Source organism: Microtus ochrogaster, chromosome 4, assembly GCF_000317375.1.
Source record: "Microtus ochrogaster isolate Prairie Vole_2 chromosome 4, MicOch1.0, whole genome shotgun sequence".
Classification (NCBI taxonomy): domain Eukaryota; kingdom Metazoa; phylum Chordata; class Mammalia; order Rodentia; family Cricetidae; genus Microtus; species Microtus ochrogaster.
In genome coordinates this window covers 86,520,453-86,533,517 of record NC_022011.1, presented here as the reverse complement: position 1 = coordinate 86,533,517, position 13,065 = coordinate 86,520,453, and the positions used below count along the sequence as shown (strand labels likewise).

The window sequence follows — 13,065 nt, the reverse complement described above, 5'->3', positions numbered from 1 at the left end:
AGCACCTCATGCTTTCAATGTTTTCCATATGTAAACCTTTCTGCTTTAATTGTCAAACACAAGGACAAGAAGAGTGTATTCACCAATGCTTTGGTTTTGTTTTCCTCATAAGGTATGGTTCCCTCTTTTGTTAACACAATCTCTTTTAAACCATGTCTGTTGTTGACAGTTCTTTTCAGCATCCCTTCATCTCTGAATCTATTTTTTTCCCTTGAGCTCAGCATATTTTTGTTGAGTGTAGGCTTTTGGGTTGACAACCTATTTTTTTTTTCCTTCATTTGAAAAATATTCTGCCTACTGGTGTCTGAAGAGAGGCCTGCTGCCATTTGAATTGTTTTTCAGAACACCGGGTAAGATCCCATTTTTCTCTGAATGTATTCCTTGTTCTTGGTTTTCAGAAGATTTGTTATGCTGTAGCGTGAGGCAGAGGTTTTGGGTTCTGTCTTCTTTAGGTTTCCCTTAACTTCTTGAACCCCAGGCATGTGTATCTATCTCTTGCCACGTCAAAAGCATCCTGATTTCTCCTAGTATGTTTTTATCGCCGCCTCCCTTTCCCCGACTTCTGGGACCAGGCTGACGAGGGAGATTTTTTGTTTTGGCATCTTGACTCCTCGGAGATGGGTTCTCTTGTTTTCTCCCAGTTAGAGCTGTATGCAGCGTGCTCGTATCTCACCAGGCTGTCTCACCACGCTGAACCATGAGCCAGCCCTGGTCCTCAGCTGCTTCCTTTCGGTGCTGTGATTTACTTCTCTCCTTCCCCTCATCGGCGCCCTCTTGTTTTTAAACAAGGTATTACTCGTTAGGCTGTTTAACTTGCTGTGTATCCCAGTTGTCCTCAAGCTCCTGATCCTCCTCAGCCTCCAGAATTCTTGGATTACAGGCACACTTGTGTGTGCCACTGTGTCTTGCTCCCCTTCCGGTTCTTTGTAGAGCCTTTGCTTCTTTGTTAAGATTCTCTTTGTTAGCCGAGCGGTGGTGGCGCACGCCTTTAATCCCAGCACTTGGGAGGGAGGCAGAGGCAGGCGGATCTCTGTGAGTTCGAGGCCAGCCTGGTCTACAAGAGCTAGTTCCATTCTCTGTTTTTTTGTTAAGATTTTCTTTGTTGAAACTTTGTTTTTTTTTTTTTTCATTTGTTTAAGCCATGTTAAAGATTGATTGTTGGAGTTTTGTTTGTTTTTTTGAGACCAGGTGTGTTTTAGTTAGGATTTCGTTTGCTGTGAAGAGACCATGACCATGGCAACTCTTATATAGGAAAAGCATTTAACTGGGCTGGCTTACATTTTCAAAGATTTAGTCCATTATCATCACTGTGCGACATGGTGACTTGCAGGCAGACATGGTGCTGGAGAAGTAGCTGAGTGTCCTACATTTTGGTTTGTATGTAACAGGAAATGGTCTGTTTTACTGGGAGTAGCTTGAGCATAGGGGACTGATAAATTCTTTCTTAGACTAACCTCTCTGCCGATGCAAATAATCCCAACCAAACTAAATTAGACTGAATTAAAAGATCCTCATGTTTAATGGAGTGCTCCCAGGTGGCCCCGAGAAAGCATGGAGAGGTGAAGAGAGAGAAGGAGACCACTGGAAACCCGGAGGCCACGTGTTCATTCTCTGGGGTGGGGCAGTTTAAATAGCCTGTGGGAGTGGTCTTGACCTTCCCTGGGGAAGGGGTTACCGGTTTGCTGGCTTTCTTGACCCTCCCTGGGGAGGGGTCACTGTTTCTCGGAGGTGGAGTTTGGACTGAGGCAATTCCCAGGGGAGGGATCTTATGCCAGGAGCTGGGGTGAAGCCCCGAGCCAAACAATCCAGACTTTTTGTATAAAGGGATGCCAGGGAGCTGAGGTGACAGCTTCTGACCAAACAGAGACCTCGAAGGCCACCCCATAGTGATGTACTTCCTTCAACAAGGCCACACCTACTCTCATAAACCCATACTTTGTAATAATGCCGCTCCCTTTGGAGGCTATTTTCTTTCAGACCCCACAAGGTCTCCCTGTGTAGCCTAGATCCCGGTGATGACCTCTTTCCCTCAGACTTGCAGTTACTGACACCACAGTTGTGTCCCATCATGCCCAGCACTCAGGCTGCATTAAAGTCTCTGATGGGATTCTGATGTGGTCCTCACGTGGGTTCCGCCTATACATAAGGGTGGAGCTAGTGGGATGTGGGGAAGATGAGACTCTGGATCTTTGTGGCCTTCTGTGATATCACCCTGCAGTTGGGGTGAGGCCGAGTGCAATGTTTCCTGTCCTGTTTGGCTGGAGAATAACATAATTATTGTCTAGAAGATTGTTACCCTGCTACCTTGCCTTTCCTTGTCTGTGACCACAGGCTTCAGCTGTGTTTGTAACCCTTCTCTTGGTGTTTTCAGGTTGATATAGCCTTTCACCTTTGAGTCTGAGATGCAGTGAAGGGAGCAGGAACTCTGTAGAACTCAGATTGTTCTTTGTCTCATGGTCCCCAGACAGACTGTTGTCTGTCCCCTTCACTGACTCCTATGCTTGTTTTAGTTCAGTTGTACCCAGAAAGAGGAATAGGAAGGAAAAAATACTTCCATACTGTCTTGGGAGGAGCACCATTCCACTTTTAAACACCCATGCAGTGACACTTTCTTTGCAGAGTTTCTCAGCCTGATGTTCGTCTTGACAGTATACTTCAGAGTCTCTGTGACAACATCACACTGAGGGTCTAGTTTGTTGAGTATTGGATTTAAACACTGGAATACTAGATAAAGATTGGCATTTGATTGAATGGCAGTTTTTGTTTTAATAAAATATTAGTGCCAAATGGCCAGTAATTTTGAATACATTGTAGTCAGCTCTAGAGCCTTGGATTAGTTCCTGTGCCTGGGCTCAAACCCTGGGATTCTGGTTCATTTGGTGTAGATGGTGCTGGGCTTTGCCAGTTGTTGGAAACTCCCTCTGTAACTCTGTTGTAGAGACTGGCTAAAATACAAGTGAACACTTGTGGCTTGTGCGGCTCAAAACTTCTGTCTTGGCATGCTTCCACTTATAGCCTTAAATTTTCTTTTAAAGTTTTTGCCTTAAACATTTTTGCCTTGGACATTCTATTGTGCTTTGTTGTGGTCAGTATTGTCAGGTTGATGGAAGCCTGGGAGACAGGCTTCTGAGCAAGCCTGTAGGGGTTGTCTTGATGATGTAAATGGAGGTGGGAAGCACTGTCCCTTGTGGATGACAGCATTCCCTGACCTAGATCCTTGACTGTCAGAGTGGACACAGGAAGCTGAGCAGCAGTGTGCATTGACCCCATGCTGTTCGCAGTTGGGACATCAGAGTGAGCAGCTGCTTCCAGCTCTGCCCCCTTGACTGCCCCGCCATGATGTCATACCTCGAGCTGTGAGCTAAAATAAACTCTGTCTTTGTTAGGGCTCTTGGATCAGAGTATTTTTAGCCAGAAAGAGGCAAGGAAACCAAGACACACATCCTGCCAATGGCATACTTACCTTGTAGAAGCATTATATGAAATAGGGTTTGCTTTGCAAAGAGAACAGCGGTTTGTGAAATCAGATACCCATTAGTTTCTCTTGCTCCCGTGGCAAAATACCTTTCATAGACCACTTACGGAGGGCGTGGGGCATGGGGTGGGAGTGTGTGGTAGGATTACAAGTGTGGCTTACAGTTGCAGGGTCCAGCTGTCATCGTGGGGAGGCCAGGCTGCTTTTGTTCGGGTGCGAGGGCAGAATGCTACTGCCTAGCCCACTTGCCCTCTGCATGCCGTCCAGGACCTGTTAGCATTTGGGTGAGATTTCCCTCTCCATTTAACCTGATCTAAGCTTTTCCATATAGACATGCCCAGAGATTTATTTCCATAGTGATTCTAAATTCCATCAAGTGGCCAGTCAGTATTATAACCATTGTGATGTTTTTACACAACTCAAAAATGATAAAATACTATACTAATTTTTTAAAGATTTGTTTCAATTCTTTTGAGTTTTTCAAAAGGTACGTATAGGAGCAGAGCAGATACTATAAAGTTCTATATATTATTTAATGAAATCTACTACCTTTTTGTTTGTTTGATATGTATTTTGACACAGGACTCATCCACCCTATAGACCATGCTGTCTTGGAGTTGACAGATAGCCCAGGCTAGCCTCTACTTGGGTTCTTCCTGCCTCATCCTCCTGGCTGCTTGGATTAGAGGTTATACCACTATGTGTCATATGAAAGTCATAGTCTTCTGCTTTTTAAAGACCATTTCTCAGGTAGCATAGACTAGCCTCCAGTGCACTCTGCGGCCCAGAGGCCTTAAGCTCTTGATTCTCCTGTTCCTGCTCCCAAGCGCTAGGATTATGAATGTGTGACACCATGTCCAACTCCAAGACAAACTTAATCTGCTTATAATTTCTTTCTGTCCTAAACAATAGCATATATGGCTACTAAGATGAAGAGTCTAGTCACACACAAGGAATTGGCAGTTGCCAGTGGTCAGGGTTGGTGAGTGGCAGGATCTTGTGTTAGAACTGTAGGCAGGTGGCTTTGGCTTCTAGTAGTAAAAGTGGTTCAGGCCTAAGGAAAGAAGGGCAAGCCAGAGGAAGACAGAGAAAAGCCGCCAGGCAATAGAGAACATGGAGATAAAAATAGGAGGACAGATAAAAATTCAATTAACTTCTGTGACCGTGCCTCTCCTCGGAGGAAGAAGTCTGGCGTTCCAGTTCTCTATTTTGGGCATGCATATTTAGCTCAGGTCTTTGTGTATGACCTCTGTAGGTGAGATGCAGGCAGGATTATAAAATGATACTAACTTGCCTCGAATTAGTCATTCATCAAACGTTAGGTCTCCAGTTTCTTACAGAAGCCAAGGCCGAGGGCCTGCTACCGTGCTTAGTAGATGACGCGACATTACTGGATTGCTGTCAAATCCTCACCAGTTTCTGTTTATCCAACTGTAGGGATGCTGTGTGTTTTCTTTAGTGTGTATTCTTATGGAATCCAAGCCCTTCCTATGTATTATATGTACTATCTACAATATCATTTCAACATCTCTGTGCTGTGATTAGATCTCCATCTTTGTGGCAGGCATATGGTTTGATTTTGTCTTGGTGTGTGGAGTCTGGACAGTCTCTGTACATCCAAATCCTGAGGGAGGGTCTGAAGTTTCATGGTACTGCAGGAAGGCCTCTTGATGTGTTAGACACGTGCAGTCTAATCATCCAGGCTTGTCCTGCTGTCTTCCGTGATTCCTACAGAAGAAGTAAACTAGCCACTTAGAACTTCTCTAAGGACCCGGTGTGGGGCTCAGCATATGAGCCTGGGGACCTATGTTCTATTCAGGCTGTCCTTTGACTTCTGGGCATGCCCCGTGGCATGAGCCCTCTTCTTCCCCCAAATAAACAAATGTGATAAAGCCTCTCCAGAAGAACCCAGCTATTTGCCTTATACTCACCGTGTTTCGTCTGTGGATTCCGTGGGGAGAGGCAGACGTAATGAGAAGTGAGACTGGCTTGGTCCCTTCCCTGCTCCAGCAAAGACATTTAGGGTTCGCTCAGTGTCGTGTCGGCTCTGATAGGAGCACGAGGGGAGGACGAGGTAAAGATGAATCTCGTAAGTTACAGAAGACTCAGTGCATACGGGTCATCAGCAAGCTTGAGAAATGCCAGGAGGCTGAGACCTCTCTGGACAGGGCTAACTTCTGTACATAGGAGTTTACACACTGTGTGTTACAGGATTTTTTTCCCCCAGAGAAGTTTTAACTTGGATCATCGTGTCACTAATAACTTAAGAATGTCTGCTTTAAGACTGAAATAATTCCATTTTCCCCTGTATTACATGCGGTGGAAAGAGTGGCAGCTAACTTTGATAATGCTCCCTTTGACTGCTGCTCTGATACCAGACTGTACATAATGGGTTTGGCTTTAAAACCAAGTCAGTAGGATTCAGGACTGGATTTTTAATAGAATTGAATTTAAAGTCAGGAGCTACAGCTTTTAAAGCACTTTGAAAAACAGATGGTTGTTGTTCTTAAATACAAAGTAGAACTGCCTTCGGTTTTATATCATTTTGCTTATAGTATTAATTGCTGTCTCAGTTCATGATTTAAAAGCCCTTGAGCAACAGTGCTGACTAGTTTTGTGTCGACTTGATACAAGCTAGAGTCATTTGGAAGGAGGGAACCTCAACTGAAGAAGTATCCCTACCAGACTGGCCCATGGACAAGCCTATGGTATATTTGCTTAATTAGTGATGGATGGGGAGGGCCCAGCCAATTGTGGGTGGTGCCACCTCTAGACAGGTGGTCCTGGGTTTTATAATAGAGCATGCTAAGTAAGCAGCACTTCTAGCGTCTGCCTCCAGGTTCCTGCCTTGATTTCCCCCAGCAATGGAGTGTGACCCAAGAGCTTCCACAACAGTGGAATCCCTAAGGCAGTATCCTTCACCATGAAAGTATAGAAATTAAAACATAAAATTTGTATCGAATAAAAAATTAAGTATAGGATTTGTTATGTCTCATATTACTTGGTAAGTGGATACACAATCCATTTCCCTTGGGACCATGTGTATTTGACTTCCGATCTAAAAAATTGTCTCATCTTTCTTCATTTTTCAGCAAAACTTTATTGGGCCTTCTTAACGTCTTCATTCTTTTCTGCGTGTGTGTATGTGTACTTACAATTATTTGTATTCTTGAGTACTCTTTAAGGACTTTTTATATTCTGAGTAATTCAGCTTGTCTGTGGTGTGGTCAGTTCCTGCGGTGAACTCTAACTTGTCAAGGGTACTGTGCTGCCTCGGCAAAGCTAAGCAAGCCTTTAAGAACAGGCAGGGATTCCTCGGCGCAGCCACGCCAGGTGGAAGAGAGCCTCGGAGCAAGATGGCGGCAGAGCCCAGGGCATAATTGTGGAAGTGTGATCTGTGTGTTTCTAGGGAGAGGCACACAGCTGAAGAGGCAGGGTCGTGATCTGCAGGACTGCCCTGTGACAGTCCAGTGGAGGTTTGGCCACCCCACGCTGCATGCAGCAGTAAGGGGACAGATTGTTTTGCAGGTGTGTGAATCTTGACTGAAAGGAGTGTGCAGTCAGGAAGTCCACTAGGAGCCGTCCAGTCAGGAGGAGCCATGCCATGGAGAAGGCAGAGACACAGCCCGTGCAGCCTTGGTTGTGTGGAAGGCACAGCTTGGCTGCTAGGTCTTACGATGTGTGGGGGTGTGAGTGTGTGCTGCGGGATGATACGGAAAACTTCTGAATGCTGGCTTTGCTTCAGCTGCCTTCATCTGGAAATAACTTAAGGTTTAATAGAACAGTAACCAAAAAGAATCTGAAGAATTCCCATATACAGTCTTTACCTTATGGTCTCCTAATATCAGCTCCATTTCTGCATTTAATTTTTCTGTGCTGGGACTCGGACCAGGGCTGTGCACAGACCAGGCGACTCCTCTCCCAGTGAGCTGCTTCTCTTGGTCTTGTCCTTCTTTTTTCCATTTTAGTTTTCAATTAGCTTACACAGTAACAGATTTCCTTGTGACATTCTCATACGTATTTAGTTTTGGTTATTCCCCCTTACGTCTACGCTCTCCACTTTGACCTTTCTTCATTCTGTTTCGTGTTGCACGTGCTGTTGCCTTCCCGGTACTCTCCCTGAATGAAAGCCCCCTTTGACCTTTCATGGGGTCGTTTCTAAGTTTCCTGACCTCTCCTCACACTAACATCCACTTACACACAGACGTGCATACAGACACATGTATGCACACACATGCACACACATGCACACTCACTAGAAGCTCGGGCTTACATAGGCGGTGTGGTTCTCCTCATGTCCTGCTGTCCAGTTCCATTCTTCTCCCCGTGGATTTCAGCCTTCGTTATAGCAGATGAGAGTCCACTGTGCGCCTGTGCCCCTTCTCATTCTTCTGTTGATGGGCATCTAGGCTGATCCGGTTCCTTTACCATTGTGCACAGACGGCATTGAACACGGGTGTTTGAGTAGTCCTGTGGTAGGGTACAGACTCCTCGGATGTGCCCAGGAGTGAATAGTTCTCTGTTGAGTTCTGTAGAAACCTCCAGGCTGATTTCCATGGTGGCCACCCCAGCGTTACACCCCTGCCAACAGTGGCCAAGGGACCTCTTGTCACACCTTCAGAGCCATTCCTTGTCGTTTGTATTCTTTATGAAACCATCTCACGAGAGTGAGAAGAATCTCAAAGTAGTCTGAGTTTGCATTTCTCTAATTGCTAAGGATGTTGAACACTTTAAAACTATGTATCAGCCCTCAGTATTTCTTGTTTGGAGAATTGTTTAGCCACTGGAGGGGGTGTGCATACACGCTCATATACGTTCCTGTGCTTGCACACGCACATGTGTATGGAGCTCAGAGGTCAACATTTGGGGACCTCCTCATTCACTCCCCACCTTAGTTTTAGACAGGTCCCCCATTGATCCTGGAGCTCATTGATTGAGCTCATCTGGCTGGACAGTGAGTCCTGACATTCCTTCTGTCCCTCTCTTTGATGTTGGGATTACAGGTGTTTGCCATGAGCCTGGGCTTTTGTCTATTTTTACTTTTTTGATGATTAAAAAATTGCCTGGTGATGTAGGGTGAAACTTTCCCTCACAGATTTGGACATCTAAGGCGTTCCAGCCGTGGAGATTTTGTCTGAGAGGAAATTGTAGGACTCAGACGAGGATTGGGAACCTGGAGTGCCATGTCAGTTGTCACTTCCCTTTCCTAATCTGAACTCAGGGCCTTGTGCTGGCAGGGAAAGCCTTTACTGACTGAGCCACCTCCCAGACCCCAGACCTTGGTGTTGTGAGACACATCTTCTGCCCCCTTGCCTATCCCTCCTGAGTGGTGTCTGTCACAGGGACGTGCCATTGTACCCAGCACCGTGTTTACTCTTCATTGAGCAATGAAGGTATCTTCTCTCTGAGCCACTGGAAAGCCATTTGTATTTCTTTGCTCTTAAATATTTTAGTATATACCTTTCCAGAGATACAAACTTGTTCATTTTCTTATATAATAATATAAAATGGGAATTATTACAGATCGTGTAAGGGTTTTGTTCAAATTTTGCTGTCCGTTATGTCCTTTTGAGTCAGAGACACTCGTCTTGGCGCAGTCTGAGGAGTGATCTACAAGAGCTAGTTCCAGGACAGGAACCAAAGCTACAGAGAAACCTTGTCTTGGAAAAAAAAAAAAAAAGATTGTTTTCTCACATAATAGATCCTGATTCCAGTTCCCTCCACCTCTCCTATTCTCAATTTCTTCCCACCTCTCCTCCCGCCCACACCCACTCCCTTTCTGTCTCTCATTAGAAAAGAACAGGCTTCTAGGGGATAATAGTAAAGTGTAACAAACTAAAATATAAGATAAAATGAAAACCATCACATCGGGGCTGGACAGGACAGGCAAACAGAAGGAAAACAACGCGGGAGAAGGCCCAAGCATCAGACCCCGTTCTTCCTTTTACTTACTAACCATACGTAGCTTTCCCCTGCTGTGTGCTGCTTACTGCCTAGGGTATATTTTCCTAGTAATATGAAGAGAGAGCTCCATGTTTTAGACCTGTGTGCCACTCCGTTGTGAAGTTTTTATTTATTTTTTTTTACTTACTTATCTTTTGGGGGCCAGGTTCTCACTGTGGTTCTCAGTAACTTGAAACTCATTTTGTAAGCCAGGGTGGCCTTGAACTTACTGAGTTCTGCCTGCTTCTTCCTCCACTTCTAGGATTAAAGGCAGGACCATCAATCCTGGCTCCGTTGTTTAATTTTATCCACTCTTAATTAAGCCAGTCTTCTGTCTATGTGAACATAGGCTGTTTCCAGTGCCTTTCCAGTCATGCATAGTGCCAGAACCGAATCTTAAATAATACGTCCTCTAATGTGGTTGAAAGCCTATTCCTTCTGCTTCTTATTTTGATATTGTGCTTGAACCAGGGTCTGGTCCCTTGGGCTTGTTAGGGAGAGCTGTGAGCTGTCGGACATGGGTGCTGGGAGTAGAACTCCCCCTCTGAGCAGTAGTACATGCTCTTAACCTCTCCCCATGTTTGCAGCCCCCCAAATGTTTTCAGTACAGATTTAGAGATGAGGTGTTTAAGATTTGGCTTAGTGATTAAGAGCTCTGCTCAGGCAGAGGACTGGGGTTCAGTTCTTAGCATTCAGGCACCCTCACAGTGTCCGGCCACATCGCAACCCTGAGGATCTGACACCTTTGAGAGCATCAGGCTGTCACATGTGTACATACAAGTGTTGAGGAGAAATGCTCATGAAATAAAAACAAACCTTTTAAACGTGGTGGTGGGGAATCGTGTAAGAGTACAGTAGTGTGTGCCAGAAGTATTGATTAAGACAAATGTGCCTCAATAACAGCTGTGCAGATAACTTTGTTGGCTTTGGAAGTATCGTTATTGAGAGTTTCTCACGTGTGTGTAATGTGTTCTTACTGCATTCCTCTTATCCTCCCAGCCCTGTTAGCTCTCCAGGTCCCTCCACGGAAGAGGACTTTGGTTCTTTTTGTGACCCACTTAATTTAAGCAGACCATCTGTGTGACCACCAGGTTGCCTTTTATTTAGTTTTTATTTGGGTATATTTAGTAACTCAGTCTGCCTTCAGTGCCAGCAAGACCTTTCCATTTTGTTTTCTTTCTTGCTGTGGTCAGTTCATCTCATTTCTTTTTGCTTTTGTTCATTGCTTTTAGACTTAAAATCTCTGATCTAAAGTGTGTCTTTTCATGTCCCCAATATGTTTGTCTAAAGATAATTCCACTTAGCATGATTTTTAAGGCCTTTTACTCTGTTCTTGTTAAATTTTTAGCAGCTTCTTATTATTATTTTTGTACTAGTATGGTGTAAATAAAGATAAAGAGTCTTCATATAGGTGAAGATGGCATCCTGCTGTGTTTGTAAACAGGACAGTTTCTTTGGTAGGCTGGCTTAAGGTTGCTCTCACTGCCAGTGCAGGTAAATATGGCTGTATCTCTTTCTTCCTTTGGAGAGGAGTCAGTTTCCCTCTCCCTCCATTTCTCTGTCCTCCCTCCCTCCCTTCTCTTTTTTATCATAATGGAAGCACGTAGTAATGGAGGCAGAAGTACAAGCACAGGAGGGAAGAGCTGTCATACACTTGCGTTCTCTCTCGCTGTCTCGTGGGAAATGGAATCACATAGTTATGGACTGAACTGCTCCAGGGTCTGCCGTCTGCAGTCTGGAGACTCAGGAAAGCATGTGCTGTGCCTTCCAGTCGTGTTGTGAGATCTAGGTCAGCAGCAGAAGACTGAGGTTTTCTCACCAGGCCATCAGGCAGACAGTCCAGCTTCTCCTTCCTTTTGGGCTCTGTTTGGGCCTTCAGTCTGTGGCATGGCTTTTCTTATAAAGGAAAGGGCCATGTGTTTTGACTGGTCCTCAGTGTGGATGCTAATGTCTTGAGAATCATTCTTAGCAGACATCAACATCCTCTCGCCACGTTGGTACCTACTGAAGCTTTGCCTGTCCAGGTCTGCTGCTGGCCACTCTTGATAATGATACTGGCTGTCACAACTCTTCTTAGGCTGGCCTGGCCATTCTTTATGATTTTGACTAGTGTCTGGTCTTCTGTTACTGTCTTTCTTCTGCATAACTTCCCTTCTCTCCTGGATCCACTCCTACCTTCCAGGAGTTAAGGAAACATCCTTAGTAACAAAAACATGGTTAGTGATTATTTTGAAGCGATGGACTTAGTGTGGCTTCATTTGCTCCTGTTAGTCTGTTCGGACTCTGAAAGACATTGTGGGAGATGTAGATTTGCATGGTCACCAATATCTTGCTTAGTTTATGAATTGTGAAGCTGTGTCACATGATACTTTCCCTCTTCCTGAGAGCAGAGCGGGCATCGGATTCCTTAACATGATGTCTAGTGCCAGCTAGCACTCATGATGAACTGCTTGTGCTTTCTGTTTTGAAAGCTAATCCTTGGGGATCTTAGCCTTCCCGTTTAAAAAACAAAGCCCAGTTTTACTGCTCACTCTGTTGAGTGAGGTAGAACCATCACAACCTTTTCTTTCTTTGATGTGGGAGTGTCATATATCAATCTGTTGATTTCATTGGTTAAGTAATAAACAAACTGCTTGGGCTCATAGCTTAGAACATAGGTGGGTGGAGTAAACAGAACAGAATGCTGGGAGGAAGAGGAAGTGAGGTAAGACGCCTCAGACAGAGACGCCATGCAGCTCTCTCCCAGGCACATGCGATGAAGCTCCGACCCAGGATGGACATAGGCTAGAATCTTCCCAGTAAGCACACCTTGGGGTGCTATTTACAGATGATTAGAAATGGGCTAAATTAATATGTGAGAATTAGCCTAGAAGAGGCTAGATAGAAATGGGCCAAGCAGTGTTTAAATGAATACAGTTTGTGTGTTGTTATTTCAGGGCATAAGCTAGCCAGGTGGCTGGGGTGCTGGGGATGCAGCCCCGCCGCTTATATTACTACATTTCTTTCTGCCGTTGTTTTCAGAAGCCCCAAATAGAACTTCTTGCCTTCCAACACACAAGAGGGGTATCGTAGTTAAAAATGGAGTAGAACCCCTCAGCACAGCAGCATGGAAGAAGTAGGATGTCTAGTCTAGGCAAGAATAGTGGTAAGGCTTTTCACATCAGCAATACACACACACACACACACACGCTCGTGCGTGTGCACACCCATACACATACACACACATGCACACACAATCTCTCATACATGCATAGACAGACAGACAGACACATACACACACACTCACAATCACAATCACAATGCCTTTCATGCCAACAGAAAATGCCTGGCAAAACAAGACATAGCATGCATTTTACCACTGTGAGGGTTTGGGTACCATGAATAGGCTGTTGCCTTAGTGATTGACAGATGCCATGGTAGATTTCCAGGCATAAAGAAGATCACAGGGGAGGGAGTCAGGGCAAGTAATTGTTTTAGCTTTGGTCGTCTTTGTAATTTGAGTCTTAAAGTCTCTGTGAGTGAGTTTGAGTTAAAAGGAAGATTTAATAGAAGAATTCTGGGCTGGAGAGATGGCTCAGTGGTTAAGAGCATTGCCTGCTCTTCCAAAGGTCCTGAGTTCAATTCCCAGCAACCACATGGTGGCTCAC

General features: G+C 44.9%; 1 protein-coding gene across 3 annotated transcripts in view; it reads left to right on the top strand.

Moving 5' to 3' along the window:
- The window catches only part of Sestd1 (SEC14 and spectrin domain containing 1), a 100,712-nt gene that overhangs the window by 22,793 nt on the left and 64,854 nt on the right, over positions 1-13,065 (top strand). For 2 of the 3 annotated variants that reach the window (XM_013345910.2, XM_005346626.3), the window contains exon 1: positions 291-350. The exons of the other annotated variant lie outside the window; for it this stretch is intronic. The gene's annotated coding sequence lies outside the window, so the exon portion shown is untranslated. Of the gene's footprint in view, positions 1-290; positions 351-13,065 lie in introns of those variants that run through there. 3 annotated transcript variants of the gene reach the window in all.